We start from the raw sequence: 24,780 nt of genomic DNA on the forward strand, positions 1-24,780 counted from the left end.
CCCATGGTTTGTCCATTACAGGCAAACATCACGGAGACCTGCTGCTGTGTTTGAAAACGAGAACTGGAGTGCTGGTCATCACAAGGCTGCTCTCCTGATGGTACATATTTTCCTAATACATTCTCTTCTACGTTTACTCCATGTGACTATAAATATCTCTGCTCAACAAGACAGGGAAAGGGAAAGAGCTCACCTTTGGAGAAGAGGATATGCTGGGATGGGGATCTAAAGAGCCAGCGGTGTTGCTAAGTTGAAAAGATTGAATCACCTACGAAAGTCCTCCAGGGAGTGCCTGGAAGAGATCATCTGCCTAGATGCAGACCTTTGCGCTTTGAGTCTGGTCTGCTCGCTGATCCTCTTCATTTTCAGACTAGGCCCTTTAGAGTGTGTGTACTTAGTTGCTCAGTCTTAGCCAACTCTGTGACCCCATGGACTTATAGCTGGCTGCCAGGCCCCTCTATCCATGGGGATTCTCCAGGCAATAATACTGGAGTCAATTGTTATGCCCTTCTCCAGGGGGGTCTTCCCAACCCAGAGATCTAAAGCAGGTCTTCCACACTGCAGGCGGATTCTTTACTGTCTGAGCCAGCAGGGAAGCCCAGCAGCACTCTCTTTCCCTCCTCCTCGCAGGTGAGAGCGACCTAGGACGCCGAGAGGAGAACATCTGACATGTGGCAAGAAGCCTAACAGGGTAGGGGTCATCCCAGCCTCCGCTGGGTGCCCGCCGTGGGGAGCGAACAGGGTAGAAGACCCAGGCTGCCTCGCGCTGCCAACCCTCAGTTTAGCCAGAGACCAGAGGCAGCATCCCTGGGCCGGTCAGCCAGACACACACGCAAGAGCCTGTGCACAGGCCCGGGTGGGAGGCTCCCACGGCCAGGGTCAAATCCAGCACCAGGCAGCCGTCCAAAGGCCAGAGCCTTGCGGACATGCAGAGGGCCAAAGTCCCCGTCAGCAGACACCGAAAGAGACCATGTCAGCCCTTCTAGAGCCATCAGTGTATCATGTATGTCTATGTTTCAGAGCATTGTTGTATTAAAGTCTGAGTTGTCCGGTGTTCACATACCCTCTGTGCTTCTGCCAATGTCAAGACTGCACACCTTGATGTGCAGAGAACCTGTGATGACATGGAATAGAGATGGTTCCAACATACTTGGCTTTGGTAGTGATACACACTATGGAAATGTACTGTCATTGTTTGTCATTTAGCCACTATAATTATTCTTCTTTTGATCAACAAATCAATTGAGAATAGAATAAATTGCCTATGGACTTATGCATAGGGTTCATCAGAACTAAGATTTACGTATACATCTGTGGGATTTGAAAAAAAGTTTATAAGAGTCTCTCTAGTGGTCACATATGATTGTGAGAGTTGGACCGCAAAGAAGGAAGAACACCAAAGAATTGATGCCTGCAAACTGTGGTGTTGGAGAAGACTCCAGAGAGTCCCTTGAACAGCAAGGAGATCAAACCAGACAATCTTAAACTAAATCAACCATGAATACTCGTTGGAAGGATTGATGCTGAAGCTGAAGCTCCAGTCTTTTGGTCACCTGGTGAAATCAGCTGACTCATTGGAAAAGTCCCTGATGCTAGGAAAGATTGAGGGCAGAAGGAAAAGAGGGCATCAGAGGATGAGATGGCTGGATGGCATCGCTAATGCAATGGACATGAACTTAGACAAACTTCGGGAGATGGTGAGGGACAGGGAGGCCTGGCGTGCTGCAGCCCATGGGGTCGCACTGTTAGACATGAATGGGAAACCAAACAACAACTTAAGAGAAACATACATTCTTAAGAAAAGGCAAACAACAATTTGTAAAGAAAGTGTTTTACAAATTGATGATAATAGTGAAGAAATGGTGAAACTCAAGCTTTAGAATGCAGTAGCATGTGTGCTAAATTCCTTCTGCCATGTCTGACTCTTTGTGACCCCATGGACTGTAGCCCACCAGGCTCCTCCATCCATGGGATTCTCCAGGCAAGAAGACTGGAGTGGATTGTCATATCCTCCTCTTAATGTAGTAGAGTGATCCATAATTTGCCCATGGGTTTCTGTTGCATGATCGTGGATTAGAATGGACAATGATAGAAAGTTGTCTTTTTAAATATGGATTTAAAGAGGCCTGCTTTATCTTGACAGCTTCCTGGGCAGTCTGATAGACCACTAGATGACACTTGAATGATGAAATGTATCATTGCAACTAGTTAACTAAAGTTAACAGCAGACATATAGTATTAAATATATATGCTTCCAAGGTGGCAATATTTCACCAAAAGTTCCCTGCTGTCAGTAAAGCTGAGGAAAAGGCCCTAAAATATAATTGGATATATACAGAACATTCATGATTTTTAGTATAAAATTGATCAATAATATTTACTTGTGTCTATGTGCTTCAGTTCAGTTCAGTTCAGTCGCTCAGTCGTGTCTGACTCTTTGCGACCCCATGAATCGCAGCACGCCAGACATCCCTGTCCATCACCAACTCGCAAAGTCTGCTCAAACCCAAGTCCATCAAGTCAGTGATGCCATCCAGCCATCTCATTCTCTGTCGTCCCCTTCTCCTCCTGCCCCCAGTCCCTCCCAGCATCAGGGTCTTTTCCAGTGAGTCAACTCTTCGCATGAGGTGGTCAAAGTACTGGAGTTTCAGCTTCAGCATCAGTCCCTCCAATGAACACCCAGGACTGATCTCCCTTAGGATGGGCTGGTTGGATCTCCTTGCAGTCCAAGGGACTCTCAAGAGTCTTCTCCAACAACACAGTTCAAAAGCATCAATTCTTCGGCTCTCAGCCTTCTACACCGTCCAACTCTCACATCCATACATGACCACTGGAAAAACCATAGCCCTGACCAGACAGACCCTTGTTGGCAAAGTAATGTCTCTGCTTTTTAATATGCTATCTAAGTTGGTCATAACTTTCCTTCCAAGGAGTAAGCGTCTTTTAATTTCATGGCTGCAATCACCATCTGCAGAGATTTTGGAGCCCCAAAAAATAAAGTCTGACACTGTTTCCCTTGTTTCCCCATCTATTTCCCATGAAATGATGGGACCAGATGCCATGATCTTAGTTTTCTGAATGTTGAGCTTTAAACCAGGTTTTTCACTGTCCTCTTTCACTTTCTGCCATAAGGGCTTAGTCATGTCCAATTATTTATGACCCTTTGAACTGTAGCCTACCAGACTCTTCTGTTCACGGCAGGAATACTGGAGTGAGTTACCATTTGCTTCTCTGGGAATCTTCCTGAACCAAGGATCAAACCTGCATCTCCTGTGTCTCTTGCATTGCACACAGATTATTTACCCACTGAGCCATCAGGGAATTAATATTCAATTAATATTCTTTTTAAAGAAGGAATAAATGGAGAGATGTTGTAGCAGTAGAGGATAAGAAAAAAGGGTGAAAACTAACAAGACACAGGTACATTCACTGTGGATGGGAAGTTTTGCAAAGACCTTAGGTACTCCACTGGAATCTAAGCCCATATATCTGGCCTTGTACCTCTACTCTACAAGGGCTATGAAGAAAAGTTACCACAGATACTTCTTTGTATTACATATGAACACAAGAATAATCTGTGGCATTATAACTGTGTATAGTAATCCCTGTGGAATTGTTGATAATTTTTATTACCATTTTGGACTCTGTTAACTTGGAGATCACTTTTAAAACTGGCATGAGTGGGTCACTCTATCCCTAGCTCTGTTGAGAAGAGAGATGATGAGATTTTAAATTTGATTGATGAGCATTATAATCACACCTAACTCGTAGTAGTAATTCAATAAATGTGTATTAAATGAATGAATCCTGCTATAAACATAACTTTGCTCTGTTTGTAATTTAATCATTCTCACATCATCTGGAGGTAAGATTTACTTACAATTCTGAGCTGCTTATCTTGCTTTTTGCATCTGTTATGCAGTTTCACAGCCTAACTAATGTGTCACCACATTGTATCACAGTGTCTCCAATATGATGCCCACATCAACTCTGTTTATGTTAATACCTGGGAGCTGGTTTAGAAGCTGAATCTGCCAAGAAAACTGATGTGCATATGTTCCGCACCTTATTTTATTATAACTTCTAAAAATATACATTAAGAAAATTCTTGCTGACTAAATACTGACATTGAGTAGTCTCTTTTGAAATAAAGTGAAAAAAATGACAACAAAAATAAACATATAACAATAAACTGAAAAGTGGTTTTTGTGGGAGAGATTGAATAGTTGCTACATTTAAAGTTTACCTCCCTCCAGCATGAGTCATCATGGTGGGGAAGATGAGAATTTTAATAAATCATTTTTAATATGTATTAAGCCTTATATCCCTAGCATATAATATACACTTGAGAGTGACTTACTTTCTTTGATAAGTTCCAGTAATTCTTTCAATCCATCATTTAGAGTATATTTATATAGAGATAGTATAAACCAATAATTTATTAAGTGATAGCTTATGTTATATACTCAAATTATCAGGTATTTGTTGTTGGTAGTGTTTTTGTGCACAAACTAATTTTTAGGACAAATTTCATTGCCACTCCAAATGATGTAAATACCTTGATTATTTTAAGATGCATGTGCTAATCTATAGACTTTTCTTTGAATTTGGAACTAAATATTTAGGGTTGCTTGGAGGCAATATTTAAAATCATTGTATTTTATTTTAAAATGGGGCTTATGGATGAAGTACACTTAATATTTCCATATAGCTGACAAAATTTAGTATTGTGTAAATAACTACTCTTATCATTTTTATGCATTTTAATAAATGTTTCAATTATACTTGTGCCCTAAGAAAGTATCATAGTGGATACTCTGGGGAAAAACACTAAGAAATAAAATTAAAGAAACATTCTTAGTAACATTCTTATACTAGAGAAATCTCCCATTAATGTGCTTTTAACAGGCACTTGGTTTAAAGAATAATGGTAGTATTTTTGTCTAATAAGACAATTATTTCAGTTGTTGTTTTAGTTGCCAAGTCATGTCTGACCCTTTTGCAACCCATTGGACTGTAGCCTGCCAGGTTCCTCTGTCTGTGAGATTTCCCAGACAAGAAGAATGGAGTGGGTTTCTATTTCCTTCCCCAGGGAATCTTCCAGACCCAGGGACAGAACCCATGTCTCTTGTATTGACAGGCAGAGGGGCACAAAATCTATATTATAGCAAATATAGAGAGCAAGGGTGATGAGGAGAGATAACAAAATGAAGCTGCAGAGTTGAATGGGGTCCACTTGTGCAAGCAGGTGAGGATGCTGACCCAGCCCAGAGAAAACAAACATGGACTGAACCAGATTATGAGCAGAAGTGAGAGCAGGATTGCCTCAGGGCATCCATCCTGACATTTTATCTCGAATTGTCACCTGGTTCCTTCATATCCCATTTGCTTTCTCCTTTATATCTTCCCTACTAATTCTGATAATTTTCTGTGTGCCTACTTAAATTCTTTCAACACAAATGTACTGAGCACATGTGACATATCAAACATCAAGCCAGATTCTAGAGGTACAAATATAGAAAAAAAAATATTCTCTTGCATCAGGAGATTACAATTCAAAGGGGAATGAATGCATAAATAGATCATGATGGTGTAATGTTAACATTGGAAGTGAAAGTGAAGGTCCCTCAGTCATGCTTGACTCTTTGCGACCCCATGGAGTATACAGTTCATGGAATTCTCCTGGCCAAAATACTGGAGTGGGTAGCCTTTCCCATCTCCAGGGGATCTTCCCAACCCAGGGATCGAACCCAGGTCTTCCACATTGTGGGTGGATTCTTTACCAGCTGAACCAGAGGGGAAGCCCAATGATAACATTTTCATCATGGAAAATGACTAATTAACATAGAAGATATTCCTTAGTGAGCACATACTGTGTGCTTGCTGCTGCACTAATTATGCACATTATTTCTTGTTTAACTTTTACAGGAATGAGGAAACTTATGCTTTCATCATCCCTGCATGTGTGTGCTCAGTCGCTCAGTCCTGTCCAACTCTTTGTGACCCCATAGACTGTAGCCCACCAACCTCCTCTGTCCATGGAATTTTCCAGGCAAGATACTGGAGTGAGTTGCCTTTACTCCAGGGGATCTTCCCGACCCAGGGATCAAACTCATGTCTCTTGCATCTCCTACATTGGCAGGTGAGTTCTTTACCACTGAGCCATAGGGAGGCCCTTTATCATCCCTATTACATACTTAAAGCCTAGTGATAAAAAAACAAAACTGAACTCACCAAGGAAGTGAAATCATGTGATATTTATCAAGGTATGGTTACACTCAATAATCATTTAAATCACCATATGTTCTTAAATTCAGATTCCTGTGCTCCAACACCAGACATCCTGAATTCACATTTATGGAGAAGGGTCCAGGGAATTTGCCTCTTCTGACATACATTTTCTTTCTTTAAATGAGACAGCAATTTTCAAGGCTAAAGTAGAAAATTTATTAGAAATTTAAAACTTTCATAAAAATTAAAAAAAATTTAAAACATTTCATTTAAAACTATGCATACATGTGTGTGTTTGTGTGAGTATAGAGAGAGAGATGTAAAACCACAGAAATAGGTGATCATACATATTAGTTAATAAACAGTAGACAGTTTCTTAGAAAATGTGGTTTAATTTATGCTTTGAAATATAATTTAAAACTGCATAAAAAGGAAAAGACAAATCGACTAAATTCTGGTACACTTACCCAATTGATGTCATTATTTAACAACCCACATTGCATTTTATTTTGTTCCAGTTATTAAGTTTTCAATAAATTTAGGTTTGTCATTTGTACTCTTCCCTGATAACAAGCTTTTCAGTATATTCTTGATTCATATATTCCATTTTCAATTAAAATTTTCATCTTCCATGAAATAAGTTTTACTTTAAAGGATATATAGCAAATCTAATTGAATTGTCTGTTGAATTCTCATATCTTTTTGTATGTGAGGATATATGCAGGCATTTCTTACATCAAACATTGTTTTCCCTTAACATCTTAAAATAGCTTTATGATTATGAAGTTAAACAGGTAAAATAAACAAAATTTTGGTAACAAAAATAAATTGAAGAAGAGTTAATTAGGAAGTAAAGTTCCTTCATTCAAGCATAAGAAAGCAAAATTGAAAATGGGATATATTTGAGACTAAAGTGGAAAATCAATGACAATAACAGAAAGAGAAATGATGTCTCCAGCCACACTTCAAGTATTTATTAAGAACTTAAGTAGGCACTTTGAAAATAAATATGCATTTATTCTTCTATTTCATTTAAATTGGAATGCAAATTAGATTTTGTGATAAAACTAAGCAAGAAATGTACAGTTTTTTACAATTTATATTAAATTATAAATTTCTAAATATAACTAAGAAAAGTTTGCAAACAAACAATAGGTAAAAGAAGCAGAATTTAACAGATATCACAAAAAACTATGAAGTCACTATAATCAGATCAAGACAGTGTTGGGTTAGGATGAGAGTCCAGAAAATAATTCAGCAACAGCTTCCATGATATACAAATTTAAGTGATGTGGGTGGCACTTTAACTAAGTGGGGTAAAAATAGATGATATCATCAACGGTTTTAGCACAACTGTCTGGGTATCTGGAAATAACGCTGTGTACAGTATAACATTTTAAAAGAGTGAAAGGATATGTGTAAAAAATATAAGATGTTTAAAAATTAAAATGGAACTTTGCAATCTATGTGCGGAAAGAGATACATATTTGATTACACTGTCTGACAAATCAGTATGGATGGTAATGCTACAACTCTTTAGGGACTGTTTCAGCTCCTATTTTACCTATGAAAAATATGAAGTTGAGAAGGATTGGGAACTTGGCCCATGTGTCACACAGCTAAGTGGTGGTCTCAAGATTTGAACCCTGCTTCACCTGACTCCTGGATACCAAGTTATATTCTTTTTTGCATGAAACAAACTGCCATAAGCAGAGTAGATTTCTTTTTTTAATCATTGTACACCCATGCAAATTTACTTTTTTCTGTTACCAGTAGGTTTGGTCATATGTTTGCTGTCAAAAAATACTGCCTGTCCTGAATAAAAGGAATCATCACTCTCTGAAACAGACATTTCTACAGTGTGTTGATGCATCTTAACTCTAAACACAGATTTCTCAAGGATGTTTATTATCTGATGATATGAAAGCAATATTTCTTCCAAATAAGAGTCAGAGAATAAGTAATAAAACTAGATTTGTGTCCTTAAGATTTCAAGACTATATACAGAAAATAAACAGGACGATTATGACAATGTCTTTATTTAGTAAAACCAAAGTGACCAATGGAAACAGTGACAGACTTTAGTTTTGAGGGCTCCAAAATCACTGCAGATGGTGACTGCAGCCGTGAAGTTAAAAGACGCTTGCTTCTTGGAATAAAGTTATGACCAACATAGACAGCATATTAAAAAGCAGAAACATTACTTTGCCAACAAAGGTCCATCTAGTCAAAGCTGTGGTTTTTCCACTAGTCATGTATGGATGTGAGAGTTGGACTATAAAGAAAGCTGAGTGCTGACAAATTGATCCTTTTGAACTGTGGTGTTGGAGAGGACTCTTGAGAGTCTCTTGGACTGCAAGGAGATCCAACCAGTCCATCCTAAAGGAAATTAGTCCTGAATATTCACTGGAAGGACTGATGCTGAAGCTGAAACTCCAATACTTTGGCCACCTGATACAAAGAACTGACTCATTGGAAAAGACCCTGATGCTGGGAACGATTGAGGGCAGGAGGAGAAGGGGACAACAGAGGATGAGATGGTTGGATGGCATCACCAACTCAATAGACATGAGTTTGAGTAAACTCCAGGAGTTGGTGATGGACGGGGAGGCCTGGCATGTTGTAGTCCATGGGGTCACAAAGAGTCAGACATGACTGAGTGACTGAACTGAACTGGACTGAACTGACTGAAAGTGACCTTACATTTTTAAGGTCATTAACACTGACAAAATTTTGGAATTAACTAGCTAAAAGCCAGAAAGAATGTTTTAATTATGTAATACATTTGGTTTACTGCAATAAAGTATCTTGAGTGATCATCACAGTTTTGAGAAGCCTAAATTTCCAAACAACTCAAAAGGTAACAATTTAAGCTGGACCATGGACTCAAATAAGAGTTTCCTTAGGTTAATGGGAAAAAAAAAAATAATAACAGCAAAGGGAATGAAGTGTGGCAGGGCACCGGAGCAAATAGGAGAGCTGCATTGCAAGCAGTCTGTGCAGATAAAGGATGCCATGGTAGCAAAATAGTCACCAAGCAATTATTTAAGAGGGACATGTTTATTAGTTGTTTTTAAAAGCAGATCTGATGCCCATCTGCCCTGTGATTCTGTGTCGCCGCTGCCCTGTTGCTCCCAGTGCCATCCTGTCTTGCTCACTCTTGGGGATTTCCAGAGTCCAGCCCTCACCAGGGCCTGTGTCTTCAGGACCCCTCTGAACTCGTGAATTAGTTAAGGCAGTTAATAAAACAATGTTTTCTGTGAAAAAATAAATAAAATGCAGATTGAGTAATAATTTCAAGCTGTCTCCAGTAAAAGTTAAACTCTATAAAACACATTTTAATTTTCAAAATCCTATGCTTAAAATAAATGCAAAACTCAGAAAGAAGAGCCCCAGGCTAACTGTGAAAGTTACAGCTGTATAAATTAATTTACATGAAAGAGCCATCATGCCTCCTTTTGAAATGGCTCGCTACTAGAAAACACAATGCAGCCCAAATATTCATAAAGACATTCAAGAATTCAAGCAGGAGGCCCTGACAGCTGCAATCATTTATTTTTCAAATTCCTGGTCATGTTACGGCATGCCTGCTAGATATGAAGAAGGATGGTAAAAGGAAACAAAAGAAGTTGATGAAAGAAACAGCCAGAAGGCCTTTAATACCTTTTCACAAACCTACTGTTCAGATGTCCTTGAATTTTAAATCAGAATCATATCAATGGAAATTAATTTCATGTCATTAAATTTCCCAAATAAATATTCTCTTTGGTGTAGCCGTTGCACCTAATAAAATTCATACAAAGAGAATTTTCAAGTCTTAATTAATTATAGACAAAAAAGGACTCTTTAATTTCATGGTACATTTGTAGAAACACTTTAATGGTAAATTGTGACTAGCATAGGGCCCAGTTCTTTAATTCCACTTAAAAGTTATTAACTGAGACTCTACTATGTTTTAGGGTTACACTGGATACCTAAGTTGAGTACACTGTAGTCTAAGGTCTCAAATTGCTTGTTTTTGCTTTCATTCTTTTCATTTGCTATAACAGGATATTATGTCGAAGGAATTGGTTCCTCTGCTAAAGTACTGATGTCCATGCCCTTTTCCATGTCAAATGGGCGTCTTAAGGTACAAATGGTCAGATCTCTATCTCAGGAGCATCTTTTAAAAATTCTGTTGTCACATTATTTTTATTCTTGTTAGGCTCATTTGAAGATTCAGTTCTATTTTTTATTAATTTTCCATGACTCTTAAAAGCTCTGGAAGCATTGACACAATATATAAACATATGGGGATTTGCATTCACACATATATGTATATATATACATACACATGTGTACATTTTTTAGACATATGTCTATATGTTTAAAAAGTTTCAGCATTTGTGAGTAATTTTTTCTGGTATTTTGCTATCCTTAAAATCTTGGATTTCAGGTTATCTTCACCCATTCTGAAATTTCAAATGATATATTCAGCTGAGTATTTATGTGGTAGATAGAATTAAGACCATGCATGTATAAGAATGATTTTTGTCTTCAGTCATGAATAAGTGCTGGCTGAATATAGTGCATTAAAAATTTTAAAAGCTTATCTCTGCTGATTGTGTTTCCTATTATTTCTTCTCTTCATTTAAGTGATTTAAATACAAATGAACTATAACCCTTCTCCCTTTCCTTGTCCTCCCAAATCTGTTTTGTCTTTAACCCCTGCATGGAGCCTCCAGTGTTGGTTATCACAAATGATCTCTCATTAGTAAATCCCCTTCTTTTTGTTAAGGCATCATTATCCGTATATATCTATGGTTCTGATCTCCCACTCTGTATCTTCATCATTTTTAGTCATTGTGTCTCTTTGGATAACTCATCATGACCTAAAATTCAGCTTTTGTAGTGTACATGTTTACTTCTCAAGAGAAACATTATTTTATTTACTAATAATAGAGACACTTTTTGATCATCCACGAATAAAACCTAAAATTTTCTGTTTTCACCCCACCATTCTAAATCCTTCATCAAAATTTGCCCGTTTTTCAGAAAACATCTGTTGAAAATATCCATCCCTTCCTTTTCATCTCTTGCATTTAAGAATCATGTACAGTTTAGGTTCTAATCATATTAGCTACAGAGTTTAGTCCCTGAGCTTTTTTTTTTAATCTCTAGTTTCTTTTCCTAATTTTAATTCTTTAAGACTAATTATCATAACATTTTCTCCAAAGTAGTTTGTTTTAGAAAAAACATTCCATGGTTTCTCATTTCATATATAATAATGCAACCAAACTAGTAACACAAAACTCCCCAGAATCTGAATTTAACTTACACTCCAAGTGAATCTGTCAGTTCTTCCCCTTTCCCTGATGAGTCCAGCCTGTCCTTGTCACTTCAAAATGTTTTGGACACACTCTTAATTCAGTTCAGTTGCTTAGTTGTGTCCGACTCTTTACGACTCCATGGGCTGCAGCATACCAGCCTTCCCTGTCCATCACCAGCTCCCAGAACTTGCTCAAACTCATGTCCATCGAGTCAGTGATGCCATCCAACACTCTATTTTAACCCATTTCTTATTCTGTTTTCTAGATCTACTAAAGTTCTGATTCTATTTGAAGTTTATTCACATTTAAAGTATAACCTAATTCTAACATTGTTTCTTAAGCTTTTCCTAATCATTTCATTCCATGGTGACATATGTGTAATCTGACATCCTATTGTGCTAAATAACTAATTCACTTATTTGATGCTTAAAATTTGTGTGTGTCTGTGTTTGTGATTGTAGTGTCATATATGTATATGTGTTAACACACTAGTCATAAATACATTACACATGTCATATTGTTAATATATAATTTATATATAAAATAACACACATAAGTTTAAGTTCTTTGAAGAAAATAGTGTATTTCAAATTTCTGCAGAACTCTCCTGTTCTTTAGGACAAGTTGTGTACAGTTAATGCTCATCATATGCCTGTTAATGAATAGATGCTTTAAAACACATAAAAATGAAACTAGGTTATGAGATGATATAGTTGATAAAATTGGAAGAAAAAATATTCATCTAATTGACCTTCATATAATGCAAGAACTGTATAAGAAAATTATCTTAAATTCCCATTAATACTAATTCTCATCTTATAATAAATTGTTCTACAGCAGAAAGCTGTCATTGTCGTTATTTTATACTGACTGATTCTAAAGGGAAGAAAAGGTCCTGACTTCCTTCATTTGTATTTGAGAAAAAAATTAAGGTGATTTTTTTTTCATGTATTGATTCTAGCTGTAAAGAAAATAGACTTAAACATGACCTCAATGATTCTTGTTATCATTATCTGCACAAATCTTTAGAGTAACCTCTTTCTTCTTTGATGATCTGTAAAAGACAATTATGAGAAATGCTGGGCTGGATGAAGCACAAGCTGGAATCCAGATTGATGGGAGAAATATCAATAACCTCAGATATGCAAATGACACCGCCCTTATGGTAGAAAGCAAAGAAGAGCTAAAGACCCTCTTGATGAAAGTGAAAGAAGAGAGTGAAAAAGTTGGCTTAAGCTCAACATTCAGAAAACTAAGATCATAGCATCCGGTCGCATCACTTCATGGAAAATAGATGGGGAAACAGTGAAAACAGTGGCTGACTTTATTTTTTCTGGGCTCCAAAATCACTGCAGATGGTGACTGCAACCATGAAATTAAAAGACGCTTGCTCCTTGGCGGAAAAGTTATGACCAACATAGACAGCATTTTAAAAAGCAGAAACATTACTTTGCCAACAAAGGTCCATCTAGTCAAGGCTATGGTTTTTCCAGTAGTCATGTACTACTGGAAAGTTGTGAGAGTTGGACTATAAAGAGAGCTGAGCACCAAATAATTGATGCTTTTGAACTGTGGTGTTGGAGAGGACTCTTGAGAGTCTCTTGGACTGCAAGGAGATCCAGCCAGTCCATCCTAAAGGAGATCAGTCCTGAATATTCATTGGAAGGGCTGATGCTGAAGCTGAAATTCCAATGCTTTGGCCACCTGATGCAAAGAACTGACTCATTGGAAAAGACCCTGATGCCGGGAAAGATTGAAGGCGTGAGAAGGGGACGACAGAGAATGAGATGGTTGGATGGAATCACTGACTCAATGGATATGAGTTTGAGTAAACTCTGGGGGTTGGTGATGGACAGGGAGGCCTGGCATGCTGCAGTCCATGGAGTCACAAAGAATCAGACATGACTGAGCGACTGAACTGAACTGAACTGAAAAGACAATTGCTATCATTGCTAGAACTCCTGTCTCCAGAGTAATTTTGAAACTCTAACATACATACACATACCTATAATGCATATAAATTAGTTCAAAAATTTAGAGGTGAAAAGAACCACATAGATCATGTAGGCCAATATATTAACAGATAACACTGAGAGTTATAAATATGCTCCCTTCAGTGAACAATTGAGCTCTATTTGCTTTCTGGGTTATGTTTTAACAAAACTTTTTGAGACTTGAGTGGATTTGCTAGAGTAAACATCTGTCAAATCATCAATGAATAAAAATAATATGTATTTGAATTTCACTTTTCTAGATGTGTCTGTGCACACTGACATCTGTAGACATAAGGTGATAAATATTTTTAAGACTTCTCACTTCACGACATAATATATACTGCAGAGTACTCTCTTTAATTACATCCTGTTAAAGCAAGAGTTTCACAAGAGTGTTGTATCTAGTTTTGCCTATTTTTACCCCTAAATGGAGGGCTTCTTTGGAGCTTGTATGTCCAGAGCAAAACAAAATTTTGGTAACAACCAAATTTTATACATATAAAAACTACATATATAGGTAGCAGGAGAGATAAATAAACTTCTAATGCCTCCACACTAATGAACTCTTGAAATATTTTAAAGAACTAGTCTTTATCCTAAGCTAGTTCATATTTCTCATCTCTTTCTATGGAGCAAACCATGATATTTTCTGGCATTCTATTTCCCTTTCTTTCTGTCTCTTTCTCTCTCTTATACAGGCATGGTATGCAGAGACACACATAAAATAACTTTGCTTTTATGCAGAAATGTTTTGATTTTTGTTTATGTACTTGCTCGGTTTCATTCAGTTTCAGTCTGAAATTGTACCAACCTTTGGGCACACAGTGCTTCCTTACTTCTAGCTGACAGCAAAATTCTGGCTCCCTGGTCAGTTTCATATTACTCTAGGATGATTCTTCTCTATATTTTGGAGAAGACAGAGTTTTTTAATTTCTCTCATGTTTGATCTTGGTGTTATGGTCTATAAACTGCATTATGTGGTCTCTCATCTGACCTAAATCTTTGGTGAAGAAAACTAGCATACTGACCAAATTCTAAGTGAAAAACTAATCTCCCTTACTCCCATCTTGTTGTTGTGTTCAGTTGCTCAGTCATGTCCGACTCTGCAACTCTGTGGACTGCAGCACGCCAGGCTTCCCTGTCCTTCACAATCTCCCGGAGCTTGCTCAAACTCATGTCCATTGAGTCAGTGATGCCATCCTGCCATCTCATCCTGTGTTGTCCCCTTCCTCTCCTGCCGTCAGTCTTTCCCATCATCAGAGTCTTTTCTAATGAGTTGGTTCTTCACATCGGGTGGCCAAAGTATTGGAGCTTCAGCTTCAGCATCAGTCCTTCTAATAAATATTCAGAGTTGATTTCCTTTAGGATTGACTGGTTTGATCTCCTTGGAGTCCAAGGGACTCTCAAGAGTCTTCTCCAATAGCACAGTTCAACTCCCATCTCCTGGCAGAATATTGTCTCCGTAGCTTGGCAGGATGTCATTAAGCATGCTGTTTGGACTATAGCCATACCCTATTAGACATAAATTCAACCACTGTGTTCATAATGTCTTGAAGACTACAGATGAGGACAATTGTTAAACTGTAGTCCTCTAAGCTCTCTAGGCTTTAAAGGATTCTATAAAGATCTGGTTCTTTTAAAAGGGAGTTAGATTCTTATAAGTCTGAAAACATGATTTTTATGGTTAACAGATAGCAAACATAGGTTGTGTAGAATATATAGATATAGTCAGATCGAATACACACAAGCAGTCTGTTTAAGGACCTTCAGTGAAGGGTCTAATGTGGAAATAAGGCACAGAACAAGGTGTCAGAATGGTGCTGAAACGGTGTAAGCTCATCTGACAGCTACGTCAGTTATTCACAGGTGATAAAAGACTGAATAGAAATCAACCGACACCTGGACTTTCTCAGTTACTGCTGACCAGCAGGGTGGCTTCTCCGAGATGTGGGTCTAGGCAGTATCTCTGTCTGGTAGCTCCATCCTCAGGTGGCCTCTGATGGAGATATTGGTGATTGTATTTGCCAGCATGAGATCGAGCCATACATCTTCCAAATCTGAATCACTTTGCCATACACCTGAAACTAACACAACGTTGTTAATCAACTAGACTCCAATATAAACATTTCCAAAAAAAGATTTCAAAAAGAGATTGAGCCCTACATAGTGATGAGACTAAGATCCACATATGTCCTAACCCACAGCCACGTGCACGGAAACCTTTGATGTTCTAGGCCTCAGAGATACAAAGGTCAATGACATCAGGCCTTGGCCCCAGAGGACCTTGGAGTTCACTTGGGAAGAATAATATTGAATAGGAAAAGTAAAAGCAAAGTGCTCAGTGCTACCAACTGGATGTAAACAAAGTGCCAAAATAAAACGGAAGGTCAAGCCACTGTCTTTGCCTGACAATAATGAAGTTATGAAATTATTTTCTAACTGGAGATGGGAAACCCAGTAACTTTATGCAAAATCAGCTGTTTACAATGGTGGGTGTTAAGAAGGGCATTAGTAACTGTGCACAAAACTTTTTGAGGGACTATACATGAAAATTGTGCCCTGAGAGTGTTGGGAATATGTGCTGGTGGATGATTCTGGTAGAAACTACAAGTGGGATCCCTGGAGTGTGAGCTGCATAAACTGTCAGGAACCAGCTGAAGATGTCATCTTTGTGAAGTATTTTTATATATGCTATCAGGTCTGTGTTTCTCTATACCTTATATCTTTATTGATTTTAATTTTCAAATCACTTGCAGGTTAAAAGTCTATAATCTTCACTTTGGGGGAATTAATTTCTTTATGAAATATGAGCTGATTCTTAACAGTAATAGTCTTGGAGAACCAAAAGAACTACCCAACATTGGATGTTAAAGCAGTGGAATTGGAGGTCAAGAATTGAATAGGAAAAGTTAAAATCTTACCTCCTTCTCTTCCTTCCTTTGTAACTCAGCTTGCTCCTTGCAAAGTCTAGATCATGTAGGTCTCAGAAAGTGGGGACCCACAAAACTAGGAACTGGAGCTTATCTCACGCACTCTTGTCCTGCTCCTTGCAATCGCCCTAGCCCTTGCAAACCTGCAAACCTGCTTAATCATGCCTGTCCATGTATAAAAACTCTGTAACCCCTTTGTTCAGGGCTCAGAGCTTTGAGCGTTAACTCCTCTGGGCCGGCCAGCATAATAAACCTGAGTTCTTCAACTCTCCAAGTATGGTGCTTGGTTTCCTGAGTACTGGTTTCTGCAACAGAATGAGGGGATGTTGGAGAAGGGAAAAAGAGAAAAATTCTGTTCTTTGAACTCTCTCCAGGGTAAAATTGAAGGTATTTCATTAATATGTACTTAGATAATTTTACATTCTTACAGTGCATATTTAAATTTGGATTTAAAAAATTACCTACATCACAAGATTTTGTATCATCTAAAAGAATATTTTAATTGGTCCATCTGTCATTTGAAATAATACTCTATATATTATAAAGCAGGTGTTAGACACCTCTGAATATTCCATCCTTAATTAAAACATAAAGAAAGTAAAATTACATTTTCTATTTTAAAACTTAAAAATCTAAAGTTCCTAGGCATGAATAACAAAACATATGGAATCATATGATTTTGTAGATTAGGTAACTAATGCTTAGACGTTGATTCTTGACATTTAATTCTTCACATACTTTTTGTTTTAAATTTGAGACATATAATAGATAAGAGTTAATATTTGGAGACCATTATATTCAAACTGTTTATTTATACTAACTGAGAAAGTTAAGTACACTCTTTAATATCATATAGCTGAGTAAGCACTTACTCTTGAAATGAGATTTCACCATAGATTTGATGGTAGTTTAGGGAACTTTTTCCAAAGAAAAATAATTTGTTGTTTGATGCCTCAAAGCCAAAATGCACTATGTGTAGCCTATATATAAATAAGTGATTTTTTAAAGATAATCTTGGGTTCATTTAAGCTCAGATTCTGTCACTAGTTTGCCAGCATTTTGAAATAATTTAGTGATTATTCGGAAAGTCTATATACTATCACAATTAAAATGAAAATCAAGTTTGAATCTTCCTTAAAATCTGAATGGAGAAAATTATTGAAATTTTCTTTTCTCCAAAAAGTTTGAGAAAGATAATAGCACTGTTATTTGAAGTATATAGAAGGTTAAACAGCAATAAATAAAGAGTGTGCAGCTAAGTTAGGAAGATGGAAACATCTAGTGATAATCTCTAGGGTTATTGTTTGCCAGTTCTATTAAAAAAATCTATTAATGTTTAGCTAAATAAACGAAAAAGAAACAAGGACCCTGTATCTGTGTTGAAGGGCTGTGTAAGCCCTCCAGCTTCACTTGTATGGGGAATTCTCTCTACAAATAGGCTCTACAGGTGACAATATGCTTCAAAATAAAGCAGATATTAAGCAAAATTCTATGCAAGGAAATAAGCACTTTTAATCACACAACACATGGTCATTGATTCTTTAGAATGTTAGAACTCTAAAATGGAACTTGAATTTTATATCAGTGTATTCAGAAGCCAGGAGAGAGAAAAAATAATGCTCTGAAAAATAAACCATATATCAACTTTGTATATAACATTAAAATGCCATTGTTAATTGAGATAGATGATAAAATTAAGATTCATAATAATTTCAGTAAGCCTTCATCTTTTAGTAGATATGATTATACATCCTAAATAATGACAGCAAAAATACTGAATTAGGAAAGACATGGTTCAAAATAAGTTTTTATGAATATCTGGAAAGGTTTAGGTCAGTTTGACTAGTTCATAAGCATTAAACCAATATTTGTTGAGAAGTAAAGCACTATGTTGTCTTAAGCAATACAAGGAGGAAAATGCTCTAATCCTGTCTTGAAGAGATATACCTATAGGTGAATGATTTATATGCAGGAATATTCATAATAAACTACATTGCACCTGTCTTATAATTGAATGAACTAAAGTTAAAATAAAAATAAATAGAGGCACACGACAGAATTAATTTTACTTTGGGAGAATTTTCCACAGAAAGTTAGCTTTGAGATGGAACTTAAAGACAAAAAAAAACACAGTATTTCAAAAATTGGGTATGAAAGTGAGAATGCTCCAAACCAGCTCTGTCCAGTAGAATTTTCTGTGATGAGAGAAATGTTATGTATCTATACTGTCTACTGTGGTAGTCAACAACTACTTATGGCCATTGAGAACTTGATATTTTTTTAACTGAAATTTTAAACTTATTTAATTTTTATTAATTTTGATTTAATTGCTACCATATTGAACTGCACAAGCTGTGGCTGAGAAACCAACCTGAATAGAAGCACTGAAGATTGAGAGGTGCGGGGCTTTGGAGGTGGCCATGTCCCTGGACTGACTGGAGCAATGTGAAAGGGTAAGATTGAAAGAAAATATCCAAGTAAGATTTTGCCTATTAGACTATTATAGAAAATGCACTGAAAATTCATGAGCATGCTTGAGCCAAGTCCAACCCTGGATTTTAATAAGAAAGCTGGTAACAGTATGAATTGGAACCAAAGAGACCCAAAAAGTGTTTACTGTTGAAGTGCAGTCAAGTGGAAGTAAGATATTGTATTAAGACAAAAGAAGAGAAAATTATACCAAAAGGAGATTCATTTATCAGAGATTCATTTATTCAGAGATTCATTTATCATATTGTAGTAGTTTGATTTCCCAAATTAAAGAGGAAACATTTGAGTAAAAATTGCAAATGCCAGTGGCCGTGTTAGAGGGTGACTGGAGAAGGAGGGGAGTGATCAGGGAAAGGAGGGCAGCTAGTCCTGAGTTTGCGACTAGCCAGCTGTCCAGGTGGGTGACTGGGGTTTGTTCCCACAGAGAAACTCTGGGGGATGGCTAGCTCACATGGCTCAAAATTATTCCAACAAAAGAGGAGGGGCACTAAGACATCTACACATGCTCGATTCCCGCCCCTCACTGGCTGAGGGCGGTTTCCAGGGGATATTAATTCCTAGGACATCTGGCTTGCCATGTGCTTGGGTAGAATAGTCCTGCATGGTTTCAGGAAAAAGCCCTCAGTAGAAGAGATGCAAATAATGGGATTTGGAAGCCTTCTACAATATGCTGAAATGGCTGCATCTGAACAATTTAGTCAGGAGTCTGACAGCATCTGCTAAACGTGTGGAATATTATGCTGGGTACACCACACATCCTACAAAGTGATGTTAGAATATCAGTTGGTGTGCTAACAGCTTTATGTGTTAAATATGAAGGTAGATAGTATTCAAATAGAAAAAATAAGAACAATAAAAAGTACATTCATATTGGAAACCAAATATATCCATAGAGTACTAACATGTTAATTTAGTCTAAAGAACATACATTCAATGATAGACCATTCACAGTGGAAGAAAACTATATTGATTTTGGAGCCAGTGGTTGTCAGAAAGTTTTCTGTGGCTCTTCGATGTCCTGCCAAAGCTTCATAGTGTGTACGATTTTGATGACTATGTGAAGCTTATTATTGCCAAATTTGAGTATATGTTCTGTTATATGACAATATATGTTGAGCTAAAACGTGAGTGATGAGGCATAGCATACTATGAAGCCTAACAGTAGAAAAAAATGTTTATTAGAACATATGATAACTCTTCTCCGTGAGCATAGGTTGTAATTTGGTCAGTGAAATAAAAATTTTAACTTAAACTCTGTCACAGTGAAAGATAACCAAGCTTAATAAATAAACAACTGGAGATGCTTTTATAGACACCAGGAGTTATTATTGTCCTGTAATAAGGGCAGTATCTTTGTTATTCCTGAAATTTTTGTGTTTTAATCCCTTTATTGATTTGTCACCAAAACTATAATATACTAAAGTGGACTGATAAACAAAAACGGTTGGAGAAATACAGTTTAAGGTGGGGAATATGTGTGTTGTGTTGATATATCAAGTTGTGAATCATTTTATGAATATGAAGAATTTAAAATATATTTTATTATTGTGAAGTATGTCATAAGTAAAATAGTGAAATATTTGTTTAGTACTGATTTTTCCAACAGACACAGAAGTATTACTAAGGTATATTCATTGCAAATTAGTTGCGCAATGATGGTCAATACTGGGCTTAGACAACAAAAAATACACTCTTAATAACCAGGACATACCTCTTCAGGCAGTATATTTTCTAGTGATGCAAGGACATTATTTTGCTAAAAGTTAGATGATGAATGGATGTCGTCTTGTAATTACTGAGTCATGATTCATGGTAAGTTGTCAATACTGCTTTAGCATACATGTGACCAAGTTAAAATAATTGAGGCAATTCAGGGATAGAATTTTGCCCTTTGTCATCCATTCTTCTCTATATCAAGGACTGAGTAACATATGGAGAAAAATGTATATGGTGCAGTGGTGCTTTTTGTATCAACTATTTGTGAAAGTGAATAGTCTTCCATTGATAACTAGATGCTTCATTTTTCTATATGAATTTCTTCACAATTCATTGGCTATTAATGCCTGTTTCTGCCTTTAACATAGAATATTGAAAAAGTCCACTTCAAATAATAGCATCTCAAACTTACTACTTATCAATGACCACTAAAATTTTAATTGGTATAAATGCTCTGTATGAAAGATTGTTTTGAATGATGATGACTCCGTTCTTCTTCATGTTGTGTAAATATCAGCCATTTATTTACATTCACTTTTGCCATATCCACTACTACCCATGCCTTATATACTGGTTTAAATTGCCTCAGTCTTTTTATATGAAAGAATTTTAAAAGGGGATTTATGTCACTGCTGAAAATTGAACATGAAATGAATTTACTAGATAAAAGGTAACATAAAAATGAAGTGATAAACCTAAAACACTGTTACTTTATTTAAAATAAATGTAAAAGTAAATTTCATGTAAATAAAATATATATTCAAGGTACTAAATTAAATACCTGAAAATAGATACCTCACTGGAAAGATTGCAGTTTTTATGATCAGTCAGTAATAAGTGAGGTATTCAATTTAAAGTGTTTTGATAAAGAACAAAATATAATCAAGTCAATACAGGATATCTTTTTTGTTTGTTGTTAAACAGTGTTGAAAATCATATGTGCATGCTGTTGAATAAGACAAAGAAATTAATTGCCTTCTCTAATGTTATTCAGTTCAGTCGCTCAGTCGTGTCTGACCATGTGATCCCAGGGACTGCAGCACACTAGGCTTCCTTGTCCTTCACCAACTCCTGGAACTTCCTCAAACTCGTGGCCATTGAGTCGGTGATGCCCTCCAACCATCACATTCTCTGTTGTTCCCTTTTCCTCCTGCCTTCAATCTTTCTCAGCATCAGGATCTTTCCCAATGAGTCAGTTCTTTGCATCAGGTGGCGAAAGTGTTGGTTTTCAGTTTCAGGATCAGTGCTTCCAAAGAATGTTTAGGACTGATTTCCTTTAGGATGGACTGGTTGGATCTCCTTGCAGTTCATGGGACTCTCAAGGGTCTTCTCCAATACCACAGTTCAAAAGAATCAAATTCTTTGACGCTCAGCTTTCTATGTAGTCCAACTCTCACGTCTGTTCATGACTATTGGAAAAGCCATAGCTTTGACTAGATGGACCTTTGTTGGCAAAGTAATATCTCTACTTTTTAATATGCTGTCTAGGTTGGTCATAACTTTTCTCCCAAGGAGCAAGTGACTTTTAATTTCATGGCTGCAGTCACTATCTGCAGTGATTTTGGAGCCCAAGAAAATAGTCTCTCACTGTTTCCATTATTTCCCCATATGTTTGCATGAAGTGATGGGACCACATGCCATGATTTTAGTTTTCTGAATGTTGAGTTTTAAGCCAACTTTTTCACTCTCCTCTTTCACTTTCATCAAGAGACACTTTAGTTCTTTGCTTTCTGCCATAAGGGTGGTGTCATCTGCATATCTGAGGTTATTAATATTTCTCCCAACAACCTTGATTCCAGCTTGTGCTTCATCCAGCCTGGCATTTTGTATGATGTACTCTGCATATAAGTTAAATAAGTAGGGTGACAATATACAGCCTTGATGTACTCCTTTCCTGATTTGGAACCAGTCTGTTGTTTCAAGTCCAGTTCCAGCTGTTGCTTCTTTACCTGTATACAGATTTCTCAGGAGGCAGGTCAGGTGGTCTGGTATTCCCATCTCTTGAAGAATTTTCCAGAGTTTGTTGTGGTCCACACAGTCAAAGGCTTTGGCATAGTCAATAAAGCAGAAGTAGATGTTTTCTGTAACTCTCTTGCTTTTTCAATGATCCAGTGAATGTTGGCGATTTGATTTCTGGTTCCTCTGCTTTTTCTAAATCAAGCTTAAACATCTGGAAGCTCATGGTTCATGCACTGTTGAAGCCTGGCTTGGAGAATTTTGAGGATTGCTTTGCTAGCATGTGAGATGAGTACAATTGTGCGGTAGTTTGAACTTGCTTTGGCATTGCCCTTCTCTGGAATTGGAGTGAGAACTGAGCTTTTCCAGTCTTGTGGCCACTGCTGAGTTTCCCAAATTTGCTGGTGTATTGAGAGCGACACTTTCACAGCATCATCTTTCAGGATTTGAAATAGCTCAAACTGGAATTTCATCACCTCCACAAGCTTTGTTCGTGGTGATGCTTCCTAAGGCCCTCTTGACTTCACATTCCAAGATGTCTGGCTCTAGGTGAGTGATCACACCATCATTTTTATCTGGGTCATGAAGATCTTTTTTGTGTAGTTTTTCTGTGTATTGTTGCCATCTCTTCTTAATGTCTTCTGCTTCTGTTCGGTCCATATCATATCTGTCCTTTATTGTGCCCATCTTTGCATGAAATGTTCCCATGGTATCTGATTTTTCTCGAAGAGATCTCTAGTCTTTCTCATTCTATTGTTTTCTTCTATTTCTTTGCGTTGATCACTGAGGAAGGCTTTCTTATCTCTCCTTGCTATTCTTTGGAACTCTGCATTCAAGTGGGTATATCTTTCCTTGTCTCCTTTGCATTTAGTTTCTTTTCTTTTCTCATGTAGTTGTAAGGCCTCAGACAATCGTTTTGCCTTTTTATGTTTCTTTATCTCGGGGATGGTCTTGATCACTGCCTCCTGTACAATGTCATGAACCTCTGTCAGTAGGTTCAGGCACTCTATCAAATCTAAACCCTTGAATCTATTTGTCACTTGCACTGTATAATCATAAGGGATTTGATTTAGGTCATACCTGAATGGTCTAGTGGTTTCCCTACCATTTGTCAAGGCCATGGTTTTTCTAGTAGTCATGTATGGATGTGAGAGTTGGACAATAAAGAAAGCTGAGCACCGAAGAATTGGTGCTTTTGAATTGTGGTGTTGGAGAATACTCTTGAGAGTCACTTAGACTGCAAGGAGATCCAACCAGTCCATTTTAAAGGAAATCAGTCCTGAATATTCATTGGAAGGACTGATGTTGAAGCTGAAACTCCAGTACTTTGGCCACCCAATGCGAAGAACTGACTCATTTGAAAAGACCCTGATGCTGGGCTCTATGCCAATAAAATGGACAACTTGGATGAAATGGACAAATTCTTAGAAAAGTATAACTTTCCAAAACTGAACCAGGAAGAAATAGATCTTAACAGACCCATCACAAGCAAGGAAATCGAAACTGTCATCAAAAATCTTCCAGCAAACAAAAGCCCAGGACCAGATGGCTTCACAGCTGAATTCTACCAAAAATTTAGAGAGGAGCTAACACCTATCTTACTCAAACTCTTCCAGAAAATTGCAGATGAAGGTAAGCTTCCAAACTCATTCTATGAGGCCACCATCACCCTAATTCCAAAACCAGACAAAGATGCCACAAAAAAAGAAAACTACAGGCCAATATCACTGATGAACATAGATGCAAAAATCCTTAACAAAATTCTAGCAAACAGAATCCAACAACATATTAAAAAAATCATACACCATGACCAAGTGGGCTTTATCCCAGGAATGCAAGGATTCTTTAATATCTGCAAATCAATCAATGTAATACACCACATTAACAAATTGAAAGATAAAAATCATATGATTATCTCAATAGATGCAGAGAAAGCCTTTGACAAAATTCAACACTCATTTATGATTAAAACTCTCCAAAAAGCAGGAATAGAAGGAACATACCTCAACATAATAAAAGCTATATATGACAAACCCACAGCAAGCATCACCCTCAATGGTGAAAAATTGAAGGCATTTCCCCTGAAATCAGGAACAAGACAAGGGTGCCCACTCTCACCACTACTATTCAACATAGTGTTGGAAGTTCTGGCCA

The sequence above is a fragment of the Cervus elaphus genome, chromosome 18, assembly GCF_910594005.1.
Source record: "Cervus elaphus chromosome 18, mCerEla1.1, whole genome shotgun sequence".
NCBI classification, from domain to species: domain Eukaryota; kingdom Metazoa; phylum Chordata; class Mammalia; order Artiodactyla; family Cervidae; genus Cervus; species Cervus elaphus.